At 40.7% G+C, this 6,286-nt stretch overlaps 1 pseudogene; it reads left to right on the top strand.

The window, feature by feature from the left end:
• Nucleotides 1–5,561, top strand: part of LOC133541814 (homeobox protein Dlx4a-like) — a 110,836-nt pseudogene extending 105,275 nt beyond the window's left edge.
• The last annotated feature ends 725 nt before the right edge of the window (nt 5,562–6,286 follow it).

Raw genomic sequence — 6,286 nt, 5'->3', positions numbered from 1 at the left:
AGGTTGAGCAGGAGTCTCACCAGCTTGTTTTAGGAAGTTAGCAGTTTCGTTTTTAGTGGCTTGGGGATACTGGTGTACCATGAGGGGCAGTTGTAGTCAAAATGACACTGTATGAGGGCACCGGCAAGGGTCTTAAGTGTATTCCCGTTGATAAAAGCAGAAATCCTGGCCAAAAATGTAGTTTTATTATTGATATTGGTGATTACCTTTAATCCCATTTTTTTCACTCGAGAGTGTTGTCCAATATACAACCTGGGTAAATGACCTTGTCTTTGCTGGTGATAATGGCATCACCTGCTTTAATCGTAAAGCCTAGGGATCTACCTAGGTTGCGCTTGGACCCAAATAGAATGGACTTGTTTTACCCAGGTGTAGTGGACGGTTTGTTATCGGAAATAATACATAATAAGGCCATGCAGAATAAGGCATTAATAAGTACTTAACAATGACTAAATAAGAGCCAATATGTTACTAATTTGCATGTTGATAAGCGCCTAATTAATGGTGAATATGTGTTCCTCATACTAAAGCGTTACCAAATATTTAATAATAATACGAGGATTTTGTTCCAAAAGGAAGTAAAAAAAGTTGGTATCTATTGGAAAGTCAGCTGGTGTCGTCCGCTGTGACGTCACTGGCAGCACTTTATTTGTTTTGCTTTAATGAATGAGTTCAGTGTCCCACAAACTACCAGGAAGGATTTCTCTTTTGTATAAAGTGTGCCACTTTAGTTTTGAACTGACTTTGCTTTCACTTTCGCTTTAAGATCGTTGTGCCCCTGCATGGACGCTTTTCTTGGTTTCATGATTGTTTTCTTGCAAAACCCCTAAAAACCTTGATTTCATTGGCTGTCAACATATAACATGAGGTGTTTTTCATAGGATCGTCCCCGATCTGCTTTCACTTTCTGTTTGAAATCATAGCAGCACATTTGCTGTCAGTTTCTGTCGTCACTTTGCTGTGCAACAATCATGACTTCAAGGTAGGGCTGGGCGATATATTGAATATACTCGATATATTGCAGGTTTGTCTCTGTGCGATACAGAAAATGACTATATCGTGATATTAGAGTATACGTTCTCACGCAATTCCTATTAGCTGTGGGCATTACACTACAGGCCTCTTCCCACCCTTTCTTGTCTCTCGTTCTCAGACATAAAACAAGCGCACCTTCTTACATACGTCACATACTGTTGCGCGTGCAACGTCAAACACCCTCGCCTAGCAGAGTTGTAGCGGCATGGGTTACGTTAGCTGTGATGCTAGCAGTGCGGTGCGAGTGGTAATACGAGAGAAAGAACGTGCAAATCTGGTAACAAATGAATGAAGAATGAATTCCCAAGCAAAAAAGCACAGGGTGCATTGTCTGGCGGTGGTTTGGCTTTAAGCGGGAAGAAGTTGAACAGACAATCAGTAACATGTCGAACAGACATCAGTAACATGTCAAATATGCGGCAGAAGCGTTGCTAAAAAAAAAATAGCATTACTGCTAATTTGTAGCATCATTTGAAAAGTCACCTGCTAGAAAAGTGCTTGAAACTCTGGATGTTAACATCTCCGACCGGTGCCACACAACAAAATGCCGAAGCAACCATTTCCACATCAACACCGTATGAAACAAATAGTCAACAACAGAAGGAGACAACGTCCGCAGTAACCTACCACATAGCGAAGGACATTCACTATTTGATTCCTATTAAGCAGCTCATTTTATTTGACAGTTCTTGAAATATCTTGTGTGACATCATGCACAAAAGTGCACCTTATTCATTTTAAAACATTGTAGTGGCGTTCTGTAAAAAAGTGCACTTTAACTTAGTGTTGTTTTGATATGTCATCTTAGTGACATCATGCACAAAAGTGCACTCATAGCTTGTTTTAAAATGTCTGACAATCCTGCACTTTCTGTTTGGAATTGGCAGGAATGTTTTTGTCACTGCTTAATAACTGTTTAATAAATACAGTTTTGGTAAATTGACTTAGTTGTGATTTCCTCTCTGCATGAAAGTTTAAAATGACCATATATTAATGCATTAATGCAAAAATGTTTTAATGTAGACACAAGGCAAAAAAAAGATGTGTCTCGTCAGTAACAACAATAAAAGGGAACGTTTGTATGGACAAAAGCAACACATTTAATTTTTAGCCCAATCATTGTGTTCTATAGAGGCCAAGAGTACCCAAACATTGTAAGAGTAGTGTTACTTTAGAATAATAGGATTTAAGTACAAAACCCAAAACATGAACGGTTTTCAAGTTAAAGTACCCATGAAAACTCACACACCCACTCGGTGTGGCGGAATTATTCTCTGCATTTGACCCATCACCCTTGATCACCCCCTGGGAGGTGAGGGGAGCAGTGAACAACAGCAGTGGCCTTCCCGGGAATAATTTTTGGTGATTTAACCCCCAATTCCAACCCTTGATGCTGAGAGTCAAGCAGGGGGGTAATGCATCCCATTTTTATAGTCTTTGGTATGACTCGACCGGGGTTTGAACTCACGACCAACCAATCTCAGGGCGTACACTCTAACCACAAAACTTGGGCGTGAGACAGAATTTGCCATCAATTCCACGTGGGTGCTCGGCATTGTCCGTGGGTGTTTGGGCCCCGAAGCACCCACAGGATCGGCGCCAATGGTTGGTACATTTTTTGAGTATCGGTCGATCGAACTCATGATTAATCGAAATCGGCAACATAAAATCCTGATTAGAACATCCCTAGCAGTTAGAAAAACATACAGCATATTTACACATCAATAGTCTTATCCATCCATTTTCTACCGCATTTGGCCATCCCAGGTACATCAATAGTTTATTTGTCATCATTTGTCCGTTTTTTTCCCCTTTCAGGTCAAAATCTGGTTCCAGAATAAGCGCTCCAAATACAAGAAGATCATGAAGAACGGGCTGTGCGGACCTGACGGAGAGTCGCTTCCCCCCCCACTGCAGTCTCCCTCGCCTCAGTGCTCGCCGTGGGACGTGAGCATAGCGGCCAAAGGCGCGCCGCCGCTGCACCCAAGCGGCTACATGAACAGCTTTGGACACTGGTACCCGGGTCACCAGCCAGACACAATGGCCAGGGCACATATGATGTGACGCTCGCCAGTCTTTTTGGTTTCTTCCTGCAAGAACTCATTGAGCTGAGGTGACGGGAATCATTTACAACATAAAACACTGGAAGCCCATATTTGAGCGCGGAGGGCAGCTATGAGCAGCATATATAGACAGATGTGCGGATCGGTACCGGACATAAACACTGTGGGGAGTGGACTTGGTTTCTTCCAATAAGCTACAAATCAGCAGCACTGTGGAACCATGAATCAATCATTTAATATTTTACAGTTGCACTCAAATTTATTCAAACGTCAGAGGGACTTCTATTTATTTGCAATGTTTGTCAACTTTAAACGATGGATTTTCTCCGCTTTGAATTGTGACTTAAATGTTATTTATGGTAACTGAAACAGGTGAAGAAGAGTGCTGCAGCAATGAATCCAGCAGGGGCGCCGTCTCACGAGTCAATTCACGCAACATTCTCCAGCAGGAAGATGCTTTGACAATGTGTACTGCAACTGCACTTTCAGTGTGCGAGTGATTTTTAATCGATGTGTAAAACTGGATTTGAAATGTGTTTAGCAACGTTGAGGGGGCATATTACCGGGTTTATAGCAGGGCTATTCAACCGGCGACCCCGGGGGGCAAATCTAAGTTCAGTTAAAAACTTGGGGAAAAACTATTTTGCAATAAATTCCTTAAAATACAAGAGTGTTCCTGTTGTCAAGAGGAACTTGGACCACTGTAAACACATTGGCAGATCATTACATTGACTATTTAACCTTGCTAGCAAACATAGAACAATGAACGTAACTGAGGGGTTTTCCAGGACACTCTAAGTCCTCTTCTTCTTTACAGTTACAAGAGTGACATATGTAACTAAGGTGTTGCTGTAGCTTGTTACTTCTTTTTTAGTCACAAGCCATTTTGTTCAACTTGTTTAGTTATGCTAGTGGTGTTCCTCAAGGCTTCATCTTAGGTCCTCTCTTCTTTATGAGTTCAGTTCAAAAACCTGTGAGGGCTGTGATAGAGAGGAGCATTTTGACTAGCAAAGTCCTTAAAAATAGCAGAACGCTCCTGTAACGCTGACAAATAAATAAACCAAAAATAAAATGTCTACTGTAGAGGACAGTGGTTCTCAGGATTATGCAAAATAAGACTAAAGGTGGCATGTGAAGTACGTCCCCCAGGTTTTAGCTTTCCGGAAAATAATTCAGTTGAATATCCCTGGTTTATAAAATTAAAAATAGGCGCTCCGGTATTCGCCATTTGCCGGAGGTCTTCAAACGTAACCCCAACCAATAGCTTGGATGTTCCGTAAACAAAACAAAAGCAAATTTAAACAGCTCAACACTTTCAGTAATGTTTTTTTTTTCAGTTTGTACATTTGCTCGTAAATGTAATTCACAACAGGTATTGAATAATTTCAGGTGCAACTGGGAATCAGGTTGTTGACGGGTTGGAACAGAGGTTTGTCAAAGACGAGTAGACATTTAAAAAGATGGCTCATGTCTGACTTGTTGGCTACAACTGGTTCTGACAGAGCAACCGGTTTTCACTAGCACTGAAGCAGGGGTGTCCTAAGCGCACCTGGAGGGCGTTTGCAACTTGCTTTTGTTTTGAAAATACCATTAAACCGCCAAAAATTTGCAAATTAGAGAAAAAATTTAGCTTATCGGCTATTGTAAAAACTGGTGTACTAATTGTCACCTGTTTTTTTTCTAAGCTGATTCATGTTATTAGTCTGTTAGGAAAATTGGAATGACCAAAATTGATTTTATTATGCTGTTGTCTGTGTAAAAAGTTTGGACACCCCTGCACTGAAGGATAACTGACATGTTAGAAAGGGGAAAAAGAATAACAGTCAGCTTGTGATCATTATGGAAATAATGGGCACTTCCCTTTGACCCCCACTGCCCAAATACAGTGTTTTCTGTGCAGGGTATTTGCACTGTTTTCAGGGATTGTGTGCCTCACACCATGTTGCACTTCATTCATCGAGCGCTACATCTCATCCACAGCGCTGGTGAATCTCATTGTGTTTCTTTGTGATTTTGTATCATACGGGAATAAGCGGCAGAAAATGGATGGATGGATGGATGGATAATTACATGTGGAAACGGGCTTCTGTGAAGATTTTCTATTGTTTCACACTTTGGCTTTGGTGAAGTTTAAAAAAAAAAATCAAATTACAGAACCAAAGGAAAAAAAAATATCTAGGAATTACAATTTTTACTATTGTGAGTGTCTCTAATCATTCTAAATTATAAAGCCATATTATTATTTATGAGGGATAAGGAACTTCAAAGGAAACAGCTTCTCCTTCCTATGAGTTTTAATACTATCAAGGTCTATTTTAGTACTTGCTCAAAAATGTGGTTTAGAATCAAGAATGTGCCTTTTTCCTTGTTTAGGGTTGCACACAATGTTATTTTCTTATATTTGGACACTGTGACATATTGGGTCCTAAAGAACAAATAATAAAATTATTTTTGGCTTAGGAACATTCTGCTTTCATTTTCTTTGTCAATGAACGCGCCTTTTAATTCTGGTACATTCAACACCGACGCCCAGGTGTGTCGGAAAAAAGTTGTTTACAAAGACCGTGTTTTGCTTTTGATATTAGCGGTAGGACAACTCATGGATGCTACACCTGTCGGTGATGAAATCACCCGCCTCACACTGCAGAATTATCTGGAAATACTTTTATTGTATTTTAATTTAATTTCTTGTTTGGATTGGCAACACTAAAAGATTGGCCCTAGTGTGTGAATGTGAGTGTGAATGTTGTCTGTCTATCTGTGTTGGCCCTGTGATGAGGTGGCGACTTGTCCAGGGTCTACCCCGCCTACCGCCTGAATGCAGCTGAGATAGGCTCCAGCGACCCCCGCCCCACCAAAAGGGACAAGAGGTAAAAAACGGATGGATGCATGGATGTTTAAAGGAAAATTGCACTTTGGGGGGAATATTGACCATCATTCACAATCCTTAAGAGAGACAAGAAAACTTTTCTTTTCCTTGTATTTGCTAGTACTGCTAATATGAGGCGGGCAGCAATGCAAGTAATTGGGATTATTCTACATATTTCGCATTGAAAGCGCTCTAAAAATTCATCCAAAAACCGCCAACAACGCTCGGTTTACATACCGTGATTTTATTAACCAAGCTATAGTGAAATTGTTATTGTAGGAGAGAACACAGAGGAACTACCTTTCTGGCGTACTGACAC

This window comes from Nerophis ophidion, linkage group LG23, assembly GCF_033978795.1.
Source record: "Nerophis ophidion isolate RoL-2023_Sa linkage group LG23, RoL_Noph_v1.0, whole genome shotgun sequence".
NCBI classification, from domain to species: domain Eukaryota; kingdom Metazoa; phylum Chordata; class Actinopteri; order Syngnathiformes; family Syngnathidae; genus Nerophis; species Nerophis ophidion.
This window is presented reverse-complemented; position numbering and strand designations above follow the sequence as displayed.